Source organism: Monodelphis domestica, chromosome 5, assembly GCF_027887165.1.
Source record: "Monodelphis domestica isolate mMonDom1 chromosome 5, mMonDom1.pri, whole genome shotgun sequence".
Taxonomy (NCBI): Eukaryota; Metazoa; Chordata; class Mammalia; order Didelphimorphia; family Didelphidae; genus Monodelphis; species Monodelphis domestica.
The window spans coordinates 23,943,148-23,969,208 of NC_077231.1; the positions used below are offsets into that span (position 1 = coordinate 23,943,148).

Sequence of the window (26,061 nt, forward strand, 5' to 3'; positions counted from 1 at the left end):
CTTTATCCTGGCCAGACTACATCTGGGGTATTGAATTCCCGTTTGTGGACACATTTTAGGGAGGACTTTGAAAAGCTAGAGAGAATAAGGAGGCCAGTGATGTGAAGGAACTAGGTATGTGGAAGAAATTGGGACAAGTTTATTCCAATGAATAATGTTTGGAAATGACTAAATAAAACAATGTTTAAAAAAAGAAAATAACTAAAAAAAAAGAAATTGGGACAAGTTTAACTTGTAGAAGAAATTAAAAGAGAATATTCTCATCCATCTTTAAGATTTTGAAGGTGAGGGAGATTTTGTCTAAATACAGGAAAAACTAACAATTCTATCTATGTGATGATGGGATGAATTGCTTCATGAGCTAGTGAACTGAAGAGGGAGTATTGAAAAGTGGAAAGATTTAGAGTCAGAGAATCTGAATTAGCATTTTGGCTGTGCTTGACATATGGATAAATTCTTCTATAAGGTTCTGGAGTTGACTGGAAGTTCAAAAAGTTCAAGATATTAGCCTCATGATAAGATTTCTACAGGATCTTAAGTATCCTAGATGACTTCTCAGGCATATTATTTTGAAGATTCATACTTCAATAAAAGTTAGATTCTAACTTGGAGAATTGCTATAACTCCCCATGGTATCTAGGACACTAGTCTACAAAGAGTAGACACAATAGTTTTTGATGTAGTTAGTCACATAGAATGGTATTTTGGCAAATGTTTCCTACTATTAGGGATTCTTAATGTTTTGTGCTATGGACTTCTTGGTCATTCTGGCGAAGTCTATGAGCACCTCATTAGAAGGATTTTAAATACATCAAATAGGTGTTGCAGTTGGCCTGCCACTGTGAGAGGTGGTGGTGGCAACAGCTCCCAGAGCAGGGAGAGGACAGCAATGGTGACAGAAAAGAAGAGACCTGAGCTTCTGTAATCAACAGTAGGAGCACCACATTGATCATTGGACTATTGGACTATGACAGCCTGGAACGTGTCCAGAGAAAGACTGAGAGACTGTCTTAAAGTTCAACAAATGTATTCCGTACTTGAAATCTGCTGCTTTCTTCTACCACCACTTCCTCTAGAGATCTGATTTCTTAAATAAAAGGTAAAAAAGGAATTAAAGGTATAAGAAGATGCTGGGATCTGAACATGGTGTAGTGGAAGAATGGTTATCAGAATTCAAGGCATTACCTGAAACTCAGATCACCAACTCTATGCGGCAACTCTGTACAGGAAAATAAACACTGGTACCAGCTCTCTACAAAGTTATTCAAGACTCAAATAATGAGCTCCTAGAGCCTGTCTGTCACCAGTTCTGAGGTTCGGCTCAAGAGATTCACTCTACAGTTCTTACCAGAATTAATATGGGTTTATTTATGACTTATTGTTAGTCAAGACAGACAAAGTAATGGTTGCATTGAAGCACTGCTGCAAGAGATCTATAATTTGGAAATTGTTGATAAAGATGGAAACAATAAAGTGTTATCTTTCACTATACCTTCCTCATCGAAGCCTTCAATATACCATGAGCCCTCAACTATTGGATCCATGGCCTTAACAGAAGGAACACTGTGTAAGCATGATCTCATTAGGGTAGTATATAGTGATCTTCATCTGCAGAGGGAAATATTTACTGCATAAAACAGGTTTGAGGTCCTGAGTTTTCTCATGCTATGCTACAATTCAGCTATTGTTTATATGCCTTCCTCCTCTTATCAGGCATTGTGCCACATGGGCTCCAGATTTTGCATGAGTGGATTTCCATGGTAAAATGAAAATCACTGGAAATAACCTTGTGGTCGAGTGGTATTGGATCCTGAATTTATGGTGCAGCTTCTGACAGGTGTCTATTATGCCATATATAATGGACAGTGGGATCTTGGCCAAGAAGTACTGGATGATATAATTTACAGAGCTCAGCTAGAACTTTTCTCTCAACCATTACTGGTTGCTAATGCCATGAAGAATTCATTACCATTTGATGCTCCTGATTCTTCACCATGCAATCACAATTGCTTCAATCCAGCATCATGGATGGTGGGTGAGAAGGTACTGAGGGTGTAAATGGAGGAGAGAAGTCTGTGAACTTGAAAGATGCAGATGAAGTATTTTCTTCAGGGGCTTCCCTCAACAGTCAGCCAGTTGGAACCAAACCATCATCCACTCCTCAGAAAGGAAGCTTAAGAAAAGTAGCAAGTGGGCATTCAGCCAAGGATAAAGAAACAGCTTCTGCCACCAAGTCCAGCGAGAGCCCTCAAGAGTGGGTAGTTCGTAAGCAGTATGCACATCAACTAACTGATCTTAGTGTAGATTCCATTGAGTTGATGCCAGTGAAGAAACACCTGAGCCTACTCACTGGGCAGGTGGTGCCAAAAGCTAATAGCTTAAGTCTGATCTGGACAGCCAGTGCTTCTTCAAGTAAATCATTTGACTATGTGAATGGCAGTCAAGCCAGTACAAGCATTGGGATTGGCATTGAGGAAGTTACTAATTTAGCAGGTGGCAACAGGAAGACTGGCTAGGTCAAGCTGGGGAAAATAAAGATCTCCTCAGCCCAGGAACCTCCTAACTAAACAGTCTTGCTCCCCAAACTTCAATATGCAGCTAATATCACAGGTGTAGTTTTGACATGTTCTACTTCTCTTACTGCTTATCTTTTAAAACCAAACATATTACACAAGAAGAAACTTCATCCCACAGTCTGAAACTACTGACCATTGTAATCAGATCTGCTTTAGGTTAGGTATCATCATACTGTATTTTGTACTGAAACAGCAATAAGATATTATTTCTCTTCCTATTATTCCTCTCTGTCCCCCTATCCCCACCCTAAATGTGTTTGTGAGCAGGATAAAATGTTTGCCTTTTCATGCCTCCCTTTATCCTTGGGTGATGTGCAATCCATCATCATAGGCTGATTGTTCCCATTTCAACACTGGGACTGCAGTGACATTAGAGGAAATGGTGTATGTGATCCATATGAAATGATTCTTTGACTTTTTTAAAAAAATAATTTATTTAGTCAATTTAGAATATTATTCCGGGGTTACAATAATCACATTATTTCCCTCCTTCCCCTCCATCCAACCTTTCTGCAGCCGACGCACAATTTCATTGGTTATTACTTGTGTCCTTGATCAGAACCTGTTTCCTAAGTTGTTGGTGTTTTCATTACGATATTCATTTAGACTCTACATCCCCAACCATATCCCCTGACCCATGTATTCAAGCAATTGTTTTTTTCTGTGTTTCTACTGCCACAGTTTTTCCTCTGAATGTGGATAGTGTTCTTTCTTGAAGATCCCTCTGAGTTGTTCAGGATCACTGCATTGCCACTAATGGAGAAGTCCATTACATTCGATTGTACCACAGTGTATCAGTCTCTGTGTACAATGTTCTCCTGGGTCTGCTCCTTTCCTTCTGCATCACTTCCTGGAGGTTGTTTTGGATTCTAATCCATTCTGCTATTCGTTTACGTTTTATGGGTGAGTTCATCCCATTCATGTTCAAAGTTATGATTGTCATTTGTGGATTCCCTGGCATTATGATATCCTTCCCTAATTCTAACCTTTTCTTCTTCAGCTCTACCTTTTAGTCCAGTGATTTACTTTAAATCAGTCCCCCTTGTCCCCTCCCTTGATATGTTTCCTTTTTTAGGCCCTCCCTTTTTGTTCCCTCCCCGTCCCACCTCTCTTTCCCTTCCCTTTTGTTTTCCCTCCCCCCCCCGTCCCCCCTTTGTTTTCCCTTCTCCCTACCCTTGTTGGGTCAGATAGAATTCAAGATCCCAATGGACCTGGGTGTTTTTCCCCCTCAGAGTTGATTTCCCTGAGATTAAGGTTTATGTAAAAACTCTTCCTCTCCTGCTTATAGGAGTTTTCTTCCCCTCCCCTTCCCATGTGAATATTTGTGTGAGAATGATTATTCTATTGGTCTTTCTTTTCCCCCTATTTACACATTACATTTTCCCCACATGTTAGTATACATAGATTGATATAAATGTAGTCCTTATAGAAGAGAGTTTGAGTAAAAGAAGAAGATAACATTTTTCTCCTTTTCCCTTTCCTTTATATTTACCTTTTCAGGTATTCCTTGCTCTTTGATTTTCGGTGTCAAACTTTCCACAGAGCTCTGGTCTTTTTTTTTTTTTTGCAAAAACTTGGAAGTCTTCTATTTTGTTGAATGCCCATACTTTCCCTTGGAAGTATATAGTCAGTTTTGCTGGATAGCTGATTCTTGGTTGAAGACCCAGCTCTCTTGCCTTTCTGAAGATCATGTTCCATGCCTTACGATCATTCAGAGTAGAAATTGCAAGGTCTTGTGTGACCCTGATTGGCATTCCTTTATATCTAAATTGTCTTTTTCTGGCTTCTTGTAGGATTTTTTCTTTTGTTTGAGAGCTTTAGAATTTGTCAATTACATTCCTGGGAGTTGTCTTTTGGGGGTTTAGTGTAGAGGGTGTTCTGTGAGCTCTGTCAGTGGCTGTATTGCCGCCTTGATCTAGAATCCCTGGGCAATTTTCTTTGATTATATCTTGTATTATGATGTCGAGTTTGTTGTTTATTTCTGGCTTTTCTGGAAGTCCAATTATTCTTAAATTATCTCTTCTCCCTCTATTTTCCAAATCTGTCACCTTGTCAGTGAGATATTTTATGTTCTCTTCTAATTTCTTGGTCTTTTGGCTTTGCTTTATTAGTTCTTGCTTTAAAGCTTGGTTTTCTGTTTCAGTTTGGTCAAACTGGTTTTGTAGATGCGTGAATTTCTTTTGCATTATTTTCCATTTTTCCTCCCAGAAGGCTTCCATCTTTTTGATCATTTCTGATTCATATTCTTCATGGGTTTGTGGAGAGTTTCCATTTCCTTTGGAAGGTTTTGGAGCATTTGCTTGTGTTTCCTCTTCTATCTCCTCTGTGTTTTGTATTTTTGCTCCATAAAATTTGTCCAAACTTGCCCCCTTCTTCTTGTTTTCTTTTTGGAATTTTGGGGTTTTTGTGCTTCTGTGGAGTTTGCCATCTCTATCTGAGTGGGGAGGATTAGCTTTTCTTATTTCTGTCTGGCATTCAGAGGTTTTAGCCCTAGGCAGATTGTCCGTTCTATGGCGTGGCCCTTGTTTCTGTGCCTCAGCTGGCTGGAAGAGCCAGAACTCTGAGGGGGGAGGGGCCGTGGATTCCCGGAGCTCTGAGGGCTGGTGATAGGATTAACCTCAGACTGAGTATGCCCTCAGTCAAGGACCTTCAGTGAGACTCAGATGGAAGGATCTGGTCAGGGGGCTACAGGCTCCTCCTGTCTCTCTCTGTTTCCCTGCTGTCTGGGTGCCCCCTCGACTGGGTCAGGTTGTTTTCAGGTTTTGGCCTTCAGCTCCAAGGCCCTTTTGCCAACCCTGAGGGTTACTGTTGTTTCAGAGGACCCTGCACTCTGAGGGGGGAGGTGACATGGCTTCCTGGAGCTCTGAGGGCTGGTGATAGGATTAACCTCAGACTGAATATGCCCTCTGGCAGTGACCTTCAGTGAGACCCAGATGGAAGGTTCTGGTCAGGGGGCTACAGGCTCCCCCCGTCTCTCTCTGCCTCCCTGCTGTCTGGGTGCCCCCACAACTGGCTCAGGTAGTTTTCAGGGGGAGGCCCTCAGAACAGCCGACTCCCAAGGCTCCCCTGCCTGCCCTGAGGTTCCTGCTGCTGCCTCAGACTCAGCACTCTGGGTTGGGGGGGGATGGGTCTTTCCCTTTGCCTTCCCCTTAGATCTGAGTGATCTCCAGCTCCGACTCTTGGGGGGCCGTACCTTTTGATCCAGGTCCAGGAGGAGTGTTTCCGGGGTCTATTCTGCTGTCTGTTTTGAATTTCGATGCCCTAGGAGCATTCCGTTTGAGATTGGTAAGGAAGGGTTTCTGGAGCTCCGAACTTTAGCTTTCTCTAAGCTGCCATCTTGACTGGAAGTCAGTCATCAAAACAATTTGGTACTGGCTAAGAGACAGAAAGGAAGATCAGTGGAATAGACTGGGGGAAAGTGACCTCAGCAAGACAGTATACGATAAACCCAAAGATCCCAGCTTTTGGGACAAAAATCCACTATTTGATAAAAACTGCTGGGAAAACTGGAAGACAGTGTGGGAGAGACTAGGAATAGATCAACACCTCACACCCTACACCAAGATAAATTCAAAATGGGTGAGTGACTTAAACATAAAGAAGGAAACCATAAGTAAATTGGGTAAACACAGAATAGTATACATGTCAGACCTTTTGGAGGGCAAAGACTTAAAAACCACGCAAGACAGAAAGAATCACAAAATGTAAAATAAATAATTTTGACTACATCAAATTAAAAGGCTTTAGTACAAACAAAACCAATGTAACTAAAATCAGAAGGAAAACAACAGATTGGGAAAAAAATCTTCATAGAAACCTCTGACAAATGTTTAATTACTCAAATTTATAAAGAGCTAAATCAATTGTACAAAAAATCAAGCTATTCTCCAATTGATAAATGGGCAAGGGACATGGATAGGCAGTTCTCAGATAAAGAAATCAAAACTATTAATAAGCACATGAAGAAGTGTTCTAAATCTTTTATAATCAGAGAGATGCAAATCAAAACAACTCTGAGGTATCACCTCACACCTAGCAGATTGGCTAACATAACAGCAAAGGAAAGTAATGAATGCTGGAGGAGATGTGGCAAAGTAGGGACATTAATTCATTGCTGGTGGAGTTGTGAACTGATCCAACCATTCTGGAGGGCAATTTGGAACTATGCCCAAAGGGCGACAAAAGAATATCTACCCTTTGATCCAGCCATAGCACTGCTGGGTCTGTACCCCAAAGAGATAATGGACAAAAAGACTTGTACAAAAATATTCATAGCTGCGCTCTTTGTGGTGGCCCAAAACTGGAAAACAAGGGGATGCCCATCAATTGGGGAATGGCTGAACAAATTGTGGTATATGTTGGTGATGGAATACTATTGTGCTCAAAGGAATAATAAAGTGGAGGAATTCCATGGAGACTGGAACGACCTCTAGGAAAGTGATGCAGAGCGAGAGGAGCAGAACCAGGAGAACATTGTACACAGAAACTAATACACTGTGGTATAATCGAACATAATGGACTTTTCCATTAGTGGCGGTGTAATGTCCCTGAACAATCTGCAGGGATCCAGCAGAAAAAACACCATTCATAAGCAGAGGATAAACTGTGGGAGTAGAAACACCGAGGAAAAGCAACTGCCTGACTAGAGCGGTTGAGGGGACATGACAGAGGAGAGACTCTAAAGGAAACCCTAATGCAAATATTAACAACATAGCAATGGGTTCGAATCAAGAACACAAGTAATACCCATTGGAATCACGCGTCGGCTACAGGGGGTGGGGGGAGGAAAAGAAAATGATCTTTGTCTTTAATGAATAATACTTGGAAATGATCAAATAAAATATTATAAAATTTTTTAAAAAGTTTTCTTTGGCATTGTTTTGTTTTCCTTTTTTCTCTCTTTTTAAATTACCTTTTGATGACTCTCTTGAGTTTTGTGCTTGGGCATCAAATTTTCTGTTCAGGCCTGTTCTTTTCTTTACAAATGTTTGGAATTCTTCTATTTTGTTGGATGACCATACTTTACCCTATAAAAATATAGACAGTTTTTCTGGGTAGTTGATTTTTGATCATAGACCTAGTTCCCTTGCTTTCTGGAATATCAGATTCCATGCCTTTTGGTCCTTCAGTGTAGATGCAGACAGATCCTGTGTTATCCTCACTGTGGTTCCATGGTATCTGAATGACTTCTTCTTGGCAGCTTTTCATATTTTTTTCTTGTTCTGATAGTTCTTGAATTTGGCTATAACATTCCTGGATGTTGTCAGTTGGGGATTAAGTACAAGAGGTGATCTGTGGATTCTTTCAATCACCACTTTTCCCTCTTGTTCTAGAATATCAGGGCAGTTTTCTTGGATAATTTCTTATAGTCTGACCTCCAAGCTTTTTCTTTTGTCATGGTCTTCTGGTAGACCAATGATTCTTAAGTTGTCTCTCCTGCCATGATTTTCTAAATCTTCTGTTTTGGAATGAGATACTCCATATTTTCCTCAATTTTTTTCATTCTTTTGATTTTTATAGTGTCCTGTTGCCTTGTGAAGTCACTTGATTCTAGTTGTTGTATTCTGGTTCTTAAAGACTGGATTTCATCCCTAGCTTTTTGGTCATCCTTCTCCTTCTGGTCTGATTTTCTTTAGATGTCACCTTTCATGCTCTTTCTCTCATCTTTCATCTCCTTTGCCTCATCTTTTGTCTTATTTGCCTAATATTTTGTCTCCTTTTCCTCATTTTCAAGCTGATTGATTTTGGCTTTCAAGACACTCTTTTCTGTTTCTAGATGACTTATCTTACTTTTTAAGTTCTTTCCCCAGTTGTCTCCAGCCTCTCTTAATTGTGTTTTGAATTGTATTTTGAGTTCTTCCAAAGCCTGTATCCAATTCGCTGGGTTTTCTGTTTTATTGCTTGATGTTCCCTCCTCATCATTCTCTGTTGTATTTGCTCTTTATTCATTACCTGTATAGAAACTGTTGATTGTGATTTCTTTTTTCTTTTTCTGTTGTTTGTTCATATTTACCCCTTCTTTACTCCCCACAGTTGTCTGTGCTCTTTCTCCTCTCATTTTTTTAATTTTGGAGTTTTTTGTCAATCTCCCCTCTTGGAGCTTTGTCAGGAGATCTCTCATTGCAGACTGTGTGGGAGGGGTGTTGGAGCTTGAGCTTCCCTGTCCTCTGGAAACTTTTATTGGATTAAAGTCCAGCAGTCTGTGGGGGAGGAGTGTTGGGGCTTGAACTTCCTTGACCTCTGAAGACATTTGGTGGCATTAAGTCCAGCTGGGTTGGGCTGGATATGCCCTGAGACCAAAAGCTTATGGAATGCTGGAATAATATGGAGGGTCTCTACTGCTGTGACCAGGCTGCCAGTTCTGCACTCCCTCTCCAGCTCCTTCCCCACTGCCTGTGTTCCACGCTCTGAGTCTGGCACAGCCCTGCCCGCAAGGTAATCCCTCCAGACCAGTGCCTTTCCCCACCCAGAGGTTCCCACTGCCATTGGAGGCTTGCTGCTCTATGTGGTGAGGGAGGGGTCCTGGAACTTTCCTTCTTCCTTCCCCTTAAACTGAGTGTTCTCGAATTTTGGCTTTTTGGGGGCATACCTTTTGAATTGAGTCCAATGGGAGGGTTCCTTGGCTCTGTCTTGTTCTTAGGTTTGATTTTCAGTCCCCTAGGAGCATTTAGTTTGTAACCAGTATGGAAGGGTTTTCAGAGATCTGAACTTTTCCTGCCTCTATGCCTCCATCTTGACTCTGCCTTTGATTCCTTGACTTTGTTAAGAAATAGAAATGGGTTCTCTTAATGTACAGGACTATGAAAACTACTGGATTGTATTTTTTCCCCTCAAAACCAGGAGAGCCTCAGATATTCTACTATGCCTCCTTGGACTTCTCTGAGTTTGTGCAAACTTTTGTTTGTTTCTTTTCTTTTCTTTCTTTTCTTTTCTTTCTTTTCTTTCTTTCTTTCTTTCTTTCTTTCTTTCTTTCTTTCTTTCAGATATGTGGGAAAAGAAGATGAGAGAAAAATACATCAGACATATATTAAATTGAGGGCAGCAGTTCTTTTCCCCAAACTCTTTTACTCTGAAAAGTTAAAACGGTCACTGAAACATTCAAACCAAGTTTTGGTCTCCTCCATTGCAGAGAGGCTCTAAGTTCATTGTGAAAATGATAATGCACTTTTAATGGCTTTATAACCATATTTAACATAATGTCTTCCCTCTTTCTTACTAGGACATATAGGGTTATTATGTCAGTAGATTAAAGTTTGAAACAATAAGCAAGTCCAAGGATCTGGATGGGTTATCTTATTTCCTAGACATTATGCATAGTTTATTCTTCTTTGTGAGTTACTGATGACTGATTCAAACAAGTGCATATTCAGATAAAGAGACAAATTTCTCAATTCATCTTCAGTGAAGCCCTCTCAGCTGCTTTCTAGGTGTGCTTAAATTCAGTCAAGTACTTTGGATTAGGAAATCTACAGCCCTGACAGATTATACGCTTCATGGAGGTACATCAGGGACAGATATTTGCTTGGGGGAATCACTGAAGCTTTACTGTAATACATTTTTATAAAAACTATTTCCCTCCAGGGAATATTGCAATGTTTTCTGTTAAGAGGACCACATTGTCTATTTATTCATCAGTCTACTGCATTTGTGAGCATGTTCAACATTATTTGAAAGTAGTTTCCTCATCCTTTAGAAAATTTTGAAATCATGTCAGTGGGCTAGACATTAAATATATGTCTAGCTTTTCAAAATTGTTTAAGAGACTACAAAAATATATCATGCAAAATATCAGTTCTGATTTGATTGAAGAATAATTTTATTAGATATTATATAGCATCCCTGAATCTTTGGCTGCAATAATTAAACTACAAGGGACCACATATATGGTCTTTAGAAAATACACACATATTCATAACAAAAGTATTGTCATTATACTCTCTTAGAATCATATAAGTTATCTTCACATAAAACAGACCAGAATTGATGTTACATAGTTTTTAGGCACTTTTCATTGATACTGTGGAAAAAATGTTTTTGGGAACTTATAGAAAGATTTTTCTCTTAATATTTTAAAAAAAAGCTGTAAGAAAAAATCTAGAAATTGAAATTTATTGGAATTTGATGAATACAGGTACCAGAAAAGGACTGTAGTTCTTCCATTTTTTTATGAAAATCCTTTATTTTGATAGGAAAGGATTTACTTTCAAACAATTAATAGAATAGTTGGGTTCTTATTTCAAGATAATATTCTGTAATGTTTTCAGTTCATAGTCAAATTGGCAAATTAGAACCCCAAACACCTATAACATTGCCCAAATTCAAAGATAAGGCAAGAGACTTTAGATATACACACACATCTATATATGAACATACAGAGATATATGTGTGTGTAGTATGTATGTACAGATACAAAGATCTCTCAAACATATTTTAAATAGGCATCATTTATTTTTAAAATTGGTCCATGAGAAATGCTAGAGAAGTGAAAAATATCTAATATGAACAAGAAAGCAGAATGCTGATCATATTATAAAAAATTTTAAATAACATATATAAAAGGAGAAAAGCACTTGTAGATTACTGGAAATAGAGGGTGGATATTTTGCAGAGACTTCTAATTTCTTTTAAGAGAGCAAAAAGTGTTTTTTTTTTAATTCAATAATTCCACAAGCATTTATTGAGTACCTTCAAGCACAAAATTACTACTATAAATAGAAGTGTGAAATGATAAATAGTACAAAACTTCAAAACCCTTTTTTTCTTCATCAATATCCAAAATGTATATGTAAGCTTTGTTTTGAAAAAAATAAGCATAGTTTGGGGATTTATATCTGTCTATGTACATTACATTGTGCACATACATATTTATTACACCCATTAGAACTTCATAACCTTGATGAACAATTGTGTTTTCACTATATCCTTTTATTTACTACGTTTTGACTCTATATTTGAACATTTCATTGAATTGAAACTAGATATTCAAGTTATTAACTTTTTAAAAAAATAAAATGACATTATCATTGAATTGCCTTTTTAGGAAAATTCCTTATACAGGTTTTTGGACAATCAGTTAGATTATTTTTTGACACTTTTTTCTTGAAGTAGTGCCTTTTTGTATATACAATAGTTGGATCTATAGGCATTTGGAAATAATTTTTATCATATAATAAATAAATTCATACTAGATAAGCTATTCATAATTTCCATAAAGTGTCTTACAGATCACTACAGAAGCCTACTAGTAAACGTGTCACCAAAATTTTAATTGAGCCAATCTATGATAAAGCTATTAAGGAATGAAATGCCAATTGTCTATAATAATGTAAATTTTTCTTTGATGTTGTCCATGTTGGATCAAGATTTGGCAAAGTGCTGAAGGGATATGAAATACATATATATTTTTTTAGGGTAAGTCATTTTAAGGCCATGTTAAACAGCTCTATGACAATAAAAAGGAACTTGATGAGAAGTAAAATGAAGTAAAATAAATAAATACATCAAAGAAAATACATAAGATTTTATTTTTTAAAGATTTTAAATGTTTAATTAATTAATTAAGAATATTTTTCCATGGTTACATGATTCATGTTATTTTCCTTCCCTCCCCTCACCCCTATCCCAAAGCCAACAAGCAATGCCACTGGGTTTTATGTATCTTGTTGATCAAGACCTATTTCCATATTATTATTTGCACTAGGGTGATCATCTAGAGTCTACATCCCCAATCAACCCATGTGATCAAGCAGTTGTTTTTCTTCTGTGTTTCTGTTCCCACAGTTCTTTCTCTGAATGTGGATATTGTTCTTTCTCATGACTCCCTCAGAATTGTCCTGGCTCATTGCATTACTGCTAGTAGAGAAGTCCATTACATTCAATTGTACCACAGTGTATCAGTTTCTGTGTATAATGTTCTCCTGGTTCTGCTCAATTCCTGGAGGTCATTCCAGTCCCCATGGAATTCCTCCATTATTATTCCTTTGAGCACAATAGTATTCCATCACCAACATATACCACAATTTGTTCAGCCATTCCCCAATTGGAGAGCATCCCCTCATTTTCCAATTTTTTGCCACCACAAAGAGTGCAGCTATGAATATTCTTGTATGTCTTTTTCAATACATACAATTTTAAAGGAAACCAATTATTTTAAAGATGTTACTTTTTCACCATCCAGGGTCAAGGGTACTCTGAAATCTCCCTGTGGAATTCTTTTTGGATTGAAGCTCTATGAACCCCAGGTTAAGAACTTCTTAATCATTCCAGTTTGAGATATGCATTTACTAACTCCACTCAATTTTTCATTTTGTAGCAAAAGATGAGAGCACTAGATGTTATTAGAAGTGCATTATTTGCTGTGCCTTGATGTACAATGTACTGATTTGGTTACTTGGAGAAAATGAGACACAGATCCCCAGTCACCAGGGATTTACACAGACCACAACTGATGTCATGGAAGTGAGAAGAGATTGAAAGAAATTTTCTCACTCAAAGTCAAATAAGAGTAAAGATTAAAAGTTGAAACAGAAACAAAAGAAAAGGCATTCAAAGGACATGCTAAAAGTCATGTGAATTTTTATAAGTTTGACTGTATGTTATTGATTAGGGTTTTGGATTACAGAAGAACTAAAATAACCCCCAGGGATATAAACTAAAGAGTGGACCGGCCATTTTCATCTGTGGGAAAGAAACTAACATACCTGAGAGTCAGCAGATGGCAGCAGAGAATAGCAAAACCTCATCCTAGCTTCCATGAAACAAAGAAAAAGGTTCAAAAGAGAAGAAAGCTGTATCCATAGAGCCCATCCTTGAATGACCAGTTAGGTCCCCTCTTGCTGCTCTGATGTATTCACCATTCTAGGTTTTTCTCTTGTCTCCAGTGTTTGCTTTTTAAATTTTCTATGCATCTTAGGTTTTCTTAAACAGTCTTGTTTGAAAATAATCTTCAAAGTCTTTCCCCACCCACCCTCTGCCCAAGGATTATATACTTTTTGCACAGTAAAGTTTTCTTTATTGTGCCTTTTCTTTTGTCTTTTGATATATAACATTTGAACCTTGTTTTCTTTTAGGATATTTGGTTCATGATCTTGTTTAATCCTAACTGTTTAATCCTAACTGTTGTCACATGATATGTTACATCTTCCTTTTTAACTGCTTGTGGCAATTTTTATTTGTAAACTCAAAATTTTCAGTGACTTCTCTGGATAGGTTCAAATTGGAGTTTCATTCAAGAACTAATGGGTTCTTTCTATTTCAACTCTCATTCTAATAGTTCTAGTCAGTTTCCTTTTAATATTTCTATAAAAGTAACATCTAGTTTTTTGTTTGGTCATGATTTTCAAAAAGTCTGACGACTACAATTCTCTTTTCTCACCCTATTTTCTAGGCCATAAAAATTTGACTTCTCAACTCAAAGATTAGTTTCAGTGTGAACAATATGCTACAAAGATCATGTTCTATGAACAGGAAGGATTTATATCAGGAATATAGGACTGATTTAATATTAGGAAAACTATCAATATAATTGACCATATCAATAGCTAAACTAATAGAGATCACATGATTATCTCAATATATGCAGAAAAAGTCTGTCAAAATACAACACCCTTTCTTATTAAAAACACTAGAAAACAGAGGAATAAAAGGATCATTCCTTAAAATGACACATATCTATCTAAAACTATCAGCAAGTATCATCTGTAATGGAGATAAATTAGAAACCTTCCCAATTAGATCAGAGGGGAAGAAAGGATGCCTATTATCACTACTATTACTGAATATTTTATTAGAAATGCTAGATTTAGCAACAAGAGAATAAAAAAGTAATCAAAGGAATTGATATAGGCAATGAAGAGACTAAATTATCACTCTCTGTAGATGACATGCATAATTAGAGAACCAACTAAAAAAACCTGGCTAATTAATTAATAACTTTAACAAAGTTTCAGGATCAATCATCATTTCTATACATTACCAACAAAGTCCAACAGTAAAATATAGAAATAGAAATCACAATAAGAAGTATCTGGGAGTATACTTGCCAAGACAAATATGGGAATTATATGTACACAATTACAAAACTTTTCACTCAAATAAAGTTAGATCTAAACAATTGGGAAAATATTATTTGCTTATGGGAAGGCCAAGCACATAATTTAAAGGACAATTCTACTTAAGTTAATTTACTTATTCAGTGCCACACAAATCAAACTACCAAAATTATTTTATAGAACTAGAAACAATAACAAAATTCATCTGGAAGAATAAATATCAAGAATATTAAGGGAATTAATGAAAAAAAATGTGAAGGAAGGTGTCCTAGCAGTATCAGATCTCTAACTGTACTACTGTTCTGTTGGGTTCTGGTTCAGATTCCAAGGAGGAGACACACATGGTAATGCAATACACAAGAGGTACTTTATTCACGCTATAGCTTGAGCCTCCACAAGAAGCGGAAGACCCCGAGCATTGCATCGGTCTGGATTATATAGAGGGGCTAGGGGTGGGGGTCGCCAAAAGTGAAGACACATCAATCTTAGTCCCAGATGCTTCCTTTTAACATATGATCTGGTTGGTGACCTAGTCCTAGACCTGGTCAGTGAAACCTAAAGCCTTGAGCTAACATCCTTATGGCACTACATAAATAAGGATATGTCAGTTTTAGTTCTTGGGTCAAGGGATCCATTAGAGTATCATCTGGAGGGCAAGTTCCCATGGTAACATTGTGTTTCTTCATTCCCCACTTCTTTTAGGACAATGAGGAATCCTACTCATGGGGACAGTGTCCTCCTAGGGGCATGGATGTCATTTAGGAGCTTGTATTGCTGCTTTAGGACCATGAGTTGACTGTGTTAACGCACTCCTTTATAAAGCACACAAGTCTATTAATGATACAAGGACCAAAGGTCAGCAAAATGATGCGAATGAAAAGGGGACCTAATAAAGTGGAAATGTGTCATGAGCCAAGGGGATTGATAGAAATATGCTCAAACCACTCTTCTTGGGATTCTCACTCTTGTGGTCAGGTAGCGAGGCCTTCCGTGAGTTTAGTCTTGGATTCTCGCATGACCCCAGTATGATCTGCATAAAAGCAGCATCCCTCCCCAAGTGCTGCACAGAGGCCTCCCTGTTGAAGAAAAAGGAGGTCCAGGCCCCTTTGATTCTGGAGAGCTACTTCAGACAGAGAGGTAAGAGATCTTTCAAGATGGGAGATGGAGATATCTATTCTGGCTAAGTCCTCATCTACCACAGCTCTGAAGGCTGAAAGGCTTTGATGCTGAAGGATCAGGAGGCTATTCCTGTTCCTACACCTGCTAGGCCAAAAATGGTGGCGAGGGTGATGGCCATGATAGGTTCCCGCTTAGTCCTGATGGGTGTCAGGGAGCGAGTTTCCTAGTAGCGGAAAAGGTCCTCCCCAGGTGGAAGAGGATGCGGGGTAGAACTGTGACAAGGAGACACATTTCATCCATGGAGAGTAGGGTGGCCTGGGCTATACAACGTGCTAGTCCCGAGATGGGGCATAGCTACCTTGCTCCTAGAGGGGGAATATAGAATTTGTCTCTACTTGTGGAGATTCTGGGCTAAGGGTTTGGAGATGTTCCCTATACAGTGGCCAAACCCTGAGATGGACTGCAAAGTGAGTCTGTTTTCCTATCACCCCAGTCACACTTGGGGGGTGGGGGTTCTTCATTGGAGGTATTGTAGGAAGTATTCAGAGCTATAGCATCATAGTACAGGGGTCTAGCATCTACGCAGAGCCAGCAACTCTCAGTAAGGTTGGAGAAGGATTGGTTTAATGAGAGGTAGGAGGCCTCTAACAAGGGTCATCGGGGTCCAGGTCTTGGATCAGGACAGGGATTGAGGGTGTAGGTGTAACTAAGGAGTTGAGAGCCGGGGTAGGTAGGGGGGAGGGTTTGATGGGGACTCTGAGGGGTTGGTTTGGAGGTTTGATGGGGTCCTGAGGGGTCTGGAGGGGGTTCAGTTTTTTTGAGGTTTGTGGGGTTCTGGACAACTGTCCACTGGGGATTCAGAACTCTATTGAGGCCTATGGGGTTCTGGACAGGAGCTGGGGACTTTTTTATCAGGAGCAACCCTCCCTGGTCAGGGACATCCTCCCAATAACGGACGCCCCAGGTGCGACCCACCAACCATCCGTGGTCCTGAGTGTTGAGAATGGTAAGGTTTAGCTTAGAGCAATACTGATCTTGGTACTTAAAAAGGATGGACTCAGGGTACCTGGGTGGCAGGGTATACCGTGTCCCTCCTGATTTATCTACCCTCCAAAGGCTAAGGAATTTATCAGCAGTGGGAGGTGTCCAATGGGTTGCCAGGGTTACACATCCCCAGTAGGTACAGTAATAATGCCCTGGAGAGTTGCAGTAGGGTTTCCCAGGGTTGGAGGCTGGGCAAACATAAAGAGGGGACAGATTCCGGGGGAGCCGAGTTCTCCCTGTAGGGAGCACAGGGTCCCCATGGGATGAGGTCACAGGGGTATATGCTAAATGTGGGCCCTCTGGTGCTGAGGTAGGTACTCAGGACATGAGAGTCCTCCCATCAAGAGAGCATCCATTGCCAGGGTTGATGGGGGGTTAGAGAAAAAGCTGCCATGGGGCTGATAGCAGTCATTTGAGATTGTCAGCCTAAGGAGTAGGAGCAGGAACAGAAGGGGATTCATGAGGCTGGGTCAACTAAAGCTTCAGGGGGTTTGTCGGATGATGCATGACTTGCCACTGGTCCAGGAAATCTAGGTCGTGAGGTTCTGCTTTTAGGATATGGGAGTGGACCCAAGGTCCGATGCCGTTGACCTTAAGGGCAGAAGGGGTAATGAACAAAATAACCCTTCCATCAGAGCTGCAGGGAGCCCTTCTGGTGTTTTTTTACCCACACCCAATCTCCTGGTTGGTAAGGGTGGGGGTCATAAGGGGCTGGTTGAAAGAGGTCCCTGACTCGAGGTCAAAGGTCCTTCTGAAATTGTGCTAGACTCAACAGCATAGGCTGGAGTTCAAGAGGTATGTTTCTTCCCTTTGGGTTTGGGAACATGGGAAGAATTGAGGGGGGCGGGGTAAGGAACTATACAGAATTTCATGAGGGTCCCGGGGTGTTCTGGGCTTGGAACAAGGCCAAGGGAAGGAGGGTCACCCAGTCTACGCCAGTCTTGAGGACCAATTTGGTTAAAGTCTCCTTAATTGTTCTATTCATTATTTCTACCTGGCCTGAACTCTGGGGATTATATTCACAATACAATTTTCAATTTGTCCCCAGAGCTGTGACCACCCCTTGTGTAATTTTACTCACGAAGGCCAGACCATTGTCTGAGACAATGGTCTCAGATAACTCATACCAAGGGATGATTTCTTCAAGAAGCTTCTTTGTAACTATTAATGCAGTTTCTGCCTTAGTCAGAAATGCCTCTGGCCATCCTGAGAAGATGTCAACTACAACAAGGAGATATTTAAACCCAAACTTTCCCGGTTTTATTTCAGTAAAGTTAATTTCCCAATGTTGGCAAGGTCTTTGTCCCCTTATTCTCTGTCCCATGTGTTTGTCAGGTTTGGCTACACAGAGGAGTTGGCATGCTATGCAATAATCAACCAGCCAGTGAAGGAATCGACTTCTCTCTATAAACTTGAGTTTGCCTTTGTCCAAGAGTTGTGCGAGTTTTTGGTCTCCTAGGTGGGAGAGGTGGTACAAGTGGATAGTAAGGAGCTGCCCTAATGCCTCTGGAAGGAGAATATTCCCTTCAGGGTCACAGTACCACACCCCCTCTGCTTGTCCTAGGTGGCTCTTGATCCAAATAAGGTCTTCCTCAGTATATTGGGCTTCTCCATCTGATGGTAGTGAGATGGTAGTTGTGGTGAGGATCGTGAGTTGTCCCTGAGCTGCCTATTTAGCTGCCCAATCTGCCAACCTGTTCCCTCGGGCTTCCAAGGAGTCTCCCTTTTGATGCCCAGGAGTATGTACCATGACCACTGTTTTTGGTTCCCAGACTGCCGATAGCAGATCCTGGATTTCAGGAAGATTATGGACTGGGGCTCCAACAAAGGTAACAAAACCCCTTTCCTGATATATCAGGGCATGTACATGCAGGGTGGCAAAGGCGTACCTGCTGTCCATATATACTATGGCTCTTTTCCTTTTTGCCTTCCTAAGGGCTTGCGTTAGGGCAACCAATTCAGCTTTTTGGGCTGAGGTTCCTGTGTGTAAGACTGCTGCCCACACAGCATACCTGATGCATTCATGACGGCTGCCCCATCCAAGCAGTGCCCGTTTTCAAGAAAGCTGCTGCCATCCAGGAATAGGATTAGGTCACTGTTTGGTAGGGGGTCATCTTGTAACCCGGGTCAAGCAGTGATTGCTTCTGCTAAAACCTCTCCACAATCATGTATAGGAGCCAGATAGGTAGGAGGCGGATTGGGCAGTAGGGTAGCCGGGTTGAGTGAAGAGATGACCCTGAATGAGATGTGTAAAGTATCTAACAGTGTTTGGTAATGTGCCAGTCTGGCGTGTGAAAACAAGTGACTTGGTGGCTGTTTCAGTACCCCCTCAATAGCATGGGTGGTAGAGAGAATTAAAGATTGTCCATAAGTCAGTTTGTCAGCATCCTTAGTTAATAAGGCAGCTGCGGCTACAGTGCAAAGACAAGGGGGCCACTCAGCTGCTATGGAGTCAAGGCATTTTGAAAGATATGCCACTGGTCTATTCCAGGGTCCTAACCTAGGACCCCTTTTGCAACCCTATGTTTCTCTTCAATAAAGAGTTGGAAGGGTTTTTCGGGGTTGGGAAGTGTTAGGGCTGTTGCCTCAAGTATGACCCTATGAAGGTGCTGGAAGGCCTCTTCAGCCTGTGGGGTCCATTCCCAGTCTGGGGATTCTTTGGTCAGATTGTATAATGGCTGTGCAATTTCAGAGAAAGGGAGTATCCACAATCTGCAATGCCTCACGGAGCCAAGGAACTCACGGAGCTGCCTGGCTGTGGAGGGACATGGAATCTGCAGAATTCTGTCTTTCACGGCTTGAGTTAGCCATCTATGACCACCTTTCAGTTTATACTCCAGGAATTTGACTTCCCGCTGAACCAGGGATGCCTTTTTGGCACTCATATGGTAGCCTAAGTGGTCCAGGATCTTTAAAAGAGCTAGAGTGGCTTGTTCGTAATCATCTGAGGTGCAGGCAGACAAAAGGAGATTGTCCACATATTGGAAGAGGGTGACCTTGGGGTGGGTAGTTCGAAAATCTTGAAGGCCCTGGGCCAAGGCTTTGCTAAAGTGTGGAACTATTTTTGAACCCCTGGGGTAGTCTACTCCAGGTGAGTTTCCCGGTCTGAATACTTTCATTAAACCATTCAAATGCAAAAATCGGCTGACTGGAGGGCACCAGGGGCAAGGTGAAGAAGGCATCCTTCAGATCTAGAGCAGTATACCAGGTCAAGTCAAGAGAGAGAGAACTGAGCAAGGTGTAGGGGTTGGGCACAGTTGGGTGGATGTCCTCAACTCTAACATTCACTTTCCTTAAGTCCTGGACTGGGCGGTGCTCTACCCCTCCTGGCTTTTGGATCAGTAGTAAGGGAGTATTCCTGGGTGAGTGACAAGGTACCAGGATACCCAAGCCTAGGAGTCTGATGATCTGAGGGGTGATACCTCTTCGGGCCACCAGGGTCATAGAGTATTGTTTAATCCGAATAGGCGTTGCACCTGGTTTTAAGGTGACAGTGATGGGGGTCTGTTTTTGGGCAGACCTACCCCGGAGAGTTCTGCCCATACCCCAGGGACCCAATCCACCCACAACCGGACATCCTCATGGATGGAAGCTGATGGTTGGGAGTAGAGGGACTCATAGAGGTAGTATTCTTCTGGGAGAGTTAAAGTCAAGACCTGTAAGGGGGCACCAGTATTATCTGTGACAGAAACTGCTGATTCTGTAAAATGAATGTGGGCCCCAATTTTGTACAAGAGATCCTGGCCCAATAAGGGAGCAGAGCTCTCTGGAATAATGAGAAAAGAGTGGGACACCAGATGAGATCCTAGATTAATGGAGCATTTCGTAGTCCAATTATAGCGGCGGGTTCCAGTGGCCCCTTGGACCCAACTAGTCCACAAAGAAACATCTTCAAGGGGGTTTCTAAGAATGGATTTGTCAGCTCTAGTGTCTACCAAAAATTTAACCAGTTTTCCCTCCACTTTAGTGGTTACCTAGGACTCGGGGAGGGATGACAAGTCCTGTCCTCTTCAATCCTCCTCTTCTTGAAGGGCGAGGATATTTTGCCTCCTCTCTTTCACCCCACCCCCTGACTCCCGTGGTGTTGAGGGCAATTTTGTTCCCAGTGGGGCCCTCTTTACCACAGTTAAAAACACCCATTCCTCCACCCTGGTAGCCTTTGAGGGACAGGTCTATAGGGTATTCCCTGAGGTCTCAGATTACCTGTTGGAGGAGTCTGAACCAGGCTGGCTGCCAGGATGTGGGCCACCTCTCTTTGGCATCTATATTCCTTCTGACTCTCTTCCTGCATGCATTTCTCTTCCCTCTATTCTCTCCTTTTTCTCTCCTCTTTTCCTTCCAGATCCTTCCTTTCGGCCCTACCTTCCAGAGTTTTTCAGGTGTTAAAAACCCTCTCTGCAATACATAAGAGGTCAGATACACTCTGGTTCCTTAAATCCCCTGTCTTCTAGAGGTTGCGGCGAATATCTGGTGCCGCTTGGTTAACAAAGGCTCAGCCTGACTAGTTTCTGCTTGGGGGTCCATGGGGGTATACAGCCGGAATGCCTATTGCTGACATTCTAAAAAAGCTGCTGGACTTTCATCCATACCTTGCCTAACTAAATTAACCTTGGCCAAATTAGTGGGCTTGCAGGCCACAGCCTGGAGACCAGTCATGAGAATCTGGTGATAAACACGGAGATAGTCCCTACCTTCAGGTTGCTCAAAATCCCAATTGGGACAAGTGAAAGGGAAGGATTCTTTGATGAGGTGTTGCTGGGTCATGGGATGGGCATTGACCCCATTAGGCACATTTTTGCAGCCTCCGTGAAGATGCATTTATGCTCTGTGAGGGTGAAAAGAACCTGCAAAAACTGCTGACAATCGTCCCAAGTGGGACTGTGGGTAGACATAATAGACTCGTATAGAGCAATTAGTTTTGGCTGGGAAAAAGGAGGGTTTTGGGTCTTCCAATTATAGAGGTCACTAGAGGAAAATGGCCAGTATTGGTAAATTCAGGGGGCCCCTGGAACTGACGGGCCCATGACTCGCACAGGTAAGATGGCACTAGTAGAACATTTCTCAGCCTCGAGGTCCGGGGTTGGTGCCCTTCCTCTTCCCCTTGTGCAACGTGCCAGGGGACTAGAGTGGGAGCTAGCAGCTGTGACTGCCTCCCCTGGAAGATGATTTAGATCATGATACAAGGGGGCATAAGGAGGTGGGGAAGGATCAGGGGGACTATTGTCTGAATCCTGTAGAACTGGTTTATTGGGTGCGGAAGGGGTCAGAGGGCCAGAACTTGGGGAGAGTCTTGCCTTGTGGGGGGTAGGGGAGGGGAAGATTGCAAAAGTTGTAGGAAAGGCTGCAACCACAAGGGTGGGTTCAGAGCCAGATTTTTCCAGGCAATTATATATGGGGCCTGATCTGGATGACCAGAGGGTCCGGGGTCCAGGATATGGGAACTGAGGTGGGAGGTGACCCTCAAGTTAAAGGTGCCTCCTATCGGCCATCCAAGCTCAAGGGTAGGCCACTCTGAATCACAATAGGTGACAAGGTGTCCCTTCTTAACGGTGAGGGGGAGATTCTGGGCTCTCTCCTTAAAGATGGAGAAGTGAGCCAGGACCAAATCTAAGAGGGTAGATGTTTGTTGGCCCAAGAGGACTATTAAAGGCCCAAATATAGAAAGACACACAAGACAAACAGTAAAGGCCAGACAACAAATAGATGTGGAAGACAAACAACAGAGATACAGACTTTCACTAGATTTTGGGGCAGGCATGAGTACACTCCCCCAACCCCAGGGGCTTATCTTGGAAATCCAATTCATCTGCCAGCATGGAAATTTTTCACACTTACTGTCTAACAGTGCCCCTTGGGACTCATTGGGTCCTCAGAGGACTAGAAACTCTGTTGCAGGGACCCGGTCCCTGTCCCAAGTCCAACTTGGGCAGGGGGCCTCTAACCACCCCAAAGTTCCTGTCCCAAGTCCAACTTGGGCAGGGGGCCTCTAACCACCCCAAAGTTCCTGTCCCAAGTCCAACTTGGGCAGGGGGCCTCTAACCACCCCAAAGTTCCTGTCCCAAGTCCAACTTGGGCAGGGGGCCTCTAACCACCCCAAAGTTCCTACTGAGTGCTCTTAACAAATCCTCTAGAAGGGAAATCTCTCAATCTCTCAAAACAATACTTCTGCTTCCCAGCCATTCTGGCCCGGCCCCTCGCGGGACTCGGGAACCGCATACTTGGCACGTCCTCACTCAGAAACAGGTGAAAGGGGGTCTTAATGGATCCAATTTAGCAATAGGCCATCTCCGTATAATCTGCAGAGCATGGAATCTGCCAGCCACTTAGCCGTATTCCACAATCCAGACTCTCCCTTCCCCATACACATTCACACAGACAAACACACTCATATTTCCCTTCAGGGATTCAAGTACCTTTATCACGGTGTGGTCCAAACTTTTGGAATCCTGTACGAGCCCCCAAATCTTCTATTCAGTTCTGGTTCAGATTCCAAGGAGGAGACACACACGGTAATGCAATACACAAGAGGTACTTTATCCAAGCTATAGCTTGAGCCTCCACAAGAAGCGGAAGACCCCAAGCATTGCATCGGTCTGGTTTATATAGTGGGGCTAGGGGTGGGGGTCATCTTGAGAATCAGGCACCAAAAGTGAAGACACATCAATCTTAGTCCCAGGTGCTTCCTTTTAAGATATGGTCTGGTTGGTGACCTAGTCCTAGACCTGGTCAGTGAAACCTGAAGCCTTGAGCTAACATATCCTTATGGCACTACATAAATAAGGAAATGCCAGACAAGGGGCCCATTAGAGTATCATCTGGAGGGCAAGTTCCCATGGTAACATTGTGTTTCTTCACTACAAAACAATCTGGTACTGGCTAAGAAATAGAACAGTGGCTCAGTGGAGTAGATTAAATACACAATATATGGAGATAAATGACCTTAGCCATTTAGTATTTGATAAACTCAAAGACCCCAGGTGTTCAGATAAGACCTCAATATTTGACAAAAATTGCTGTGAAAACTAGAAAACTATATGGCAGAAATAGGTATATACCAATATCACTCTACATCAAGATTAGATCCCAATGAGTATATGAGTATATGATTTATTTTATGATTTATGATATCAAATAAAGGGTGATACCATAAATAAATTAAGGGAACATAATACTTTACCTGGCAAATCTATGAAGTGAAGAATCGATGACCAAAAAGAGATAGAGAATTATGAGATATAAAATGAATAATTTTGACTATATTGAATAAAACTATTTTGTACAAACAAAATCAAAGTAACCAAGATTAAAAAGGAAACACAAACTGGGAAAAATATTATTAAAATTTCTCTGATACAGTTCTAATTGCTCAAATGTAGAGAGAACTAAGTCAAATGTATAAGAATACAAGTCATTCTCTAAATGACAAATGGTCAATGAAATGAACAATCAGTTTTCAGATGAAGAAATCAAAGCTATCAATACTCATATGAAAAAATATTTCAAATCACTCTTGATTAGAGAAATGGAAATTAAAACAATGCAAAGAGATACCAACTCTCCCCTATCGGATTAGCTCATATGACAATAAAGGAAAGTGACAATTGTCAGAAAGAATGTGGCAGGGGGCAGCTGGGTAGCTCAGTGAATTGAGAGCCATGCCTAGAGACAGGAGGTCCTAGGTTCAAATCTGGCCTCAGATATTTCCCAGCTGTGTGACCCTGGGCAAGTCACTTGACCCCCATTGCCTAGCCCTTACCACTCTTCCGCCTTGGAGCCAATACACAGTATTGACTCCAAGACGGAAGGTGAGGGTTAAAAAAAAAAAAAAGAATGTGGCAGAATTGGGATGTTAATATCTGTTGGTGGAGTTGTGCACTAATCCAATTATTCTGAAGAGCAATTTGGAACTATGTCCAAAGAGCTATAAAGCTATGTATACCCTTTGGACCTGTAATACCAAAGAGGTAAAAGAAAAAATATGGGGGAAAGAACCTAATTATACAAAAATATTCATAGCAGTTCTTTTTGGATTGGCAAAGAATTGGAAATTAAGGTGGTGTCCATCAATTGGGGAATGCCTGAACAAATTACCAATAGTGGCATTTGGTGAAGATTGTATTCTATTGGGCTATAAGAAACACTGAGTAGGATCACTTCAGAAAAACCTCTTGAAGAACCTGAATGAAATGATACAAACAAAATAAGAAGAACCAGTAGGATATTGTATATGTTAATAGCAATATTGTACAATATTCACAGTTCAATGTGAAAGACTTAGTTATTCTCAGCAATACAGTGATCCATCACAATCCTGAAAGACATGACAAAAATGCTTTCTATCTCCAGAAAAAGAACTGATAGAATCTGAATGCAGATCAAAGCAGACTATTTATCACATTAGTTTATTTGTTTTTATTTTGAGGTTTTGGTTTTCTATGAGTATTCATTTATGGCAATGACTAATTTCAAAGCATGTTTTGCATGATAATGCATGTATAAATAACCAAGATAAAATTGTTTACCTTTTGGAGAGAGGGGGAGGGAAGAAGACAATTTGGATCTTGTAATTTCAGAAATATTGTTGAAAATTGATATTACATGCAAGTAGGAAAATAAAATAGATTTTAAAAATCAAGAAAAATGGTACTGACTTTACTGTATCTACTTCCAACCCACCTATCTACCCAAATGGTTTGCACTTATACTGTCCCTGGGCCATCTAGCAAACTATTATAATTAAAATTATCTCAAGAGGCTGATTTTGGGGCTAAGAATATAAGCTTATTGCTTATATCTGGTTTATTGGGTAGGCCAGCATCATAATTGATAGAGTGATATAGGTCCCCGTGACTGTCTCTCCTTACCAGAGATGACCCTCTGAGCTATCTCAGACAGTCTAATAAATAGATATTTTTAGGAACTCATTATTCAGCCCCTTCCTTGACCATCCCTAGACATCTTTAATTGGTGATAACTAATGAAGAAGTGGTTCATCAGACACTCAGCCCTTTTCCAAATCGATAGGTGATGTTTTGCACATAAGCTATAAAAAAACCTTCTATCTTTCATTTATTAACCAAATTTTGTTAAAAAGGAGGCATTCCTTAGGATTCGCAAGGTCAAAGAAAATGCAAAAACTTTCAGACTAGATGGTATCTCTGACCTAGATCCCAGACAGAGGAATGCATAGTAATCCTCCCTAATATATAAGAATTAATATAGTTATAAAATATAAAAATAAATTCTCACATAAGACTTCTCAGTTTTCACAA

The 26,061-nt window shown here is 41.0% G+C and overlaps 1 pseudogene; it reads left to right on the forward strand.

Moving 5' to 3' along the window:
- Positions 1-1,099: 1,099 nt before the first annotated feature.
- On the forward strand, positions 1,100-2,616 carry LOC130454771 (hyccin 2-like; annotated as a pseudogene).
- Positions 2,617-26,061: the final 23,445 nt, after the last annotated feature.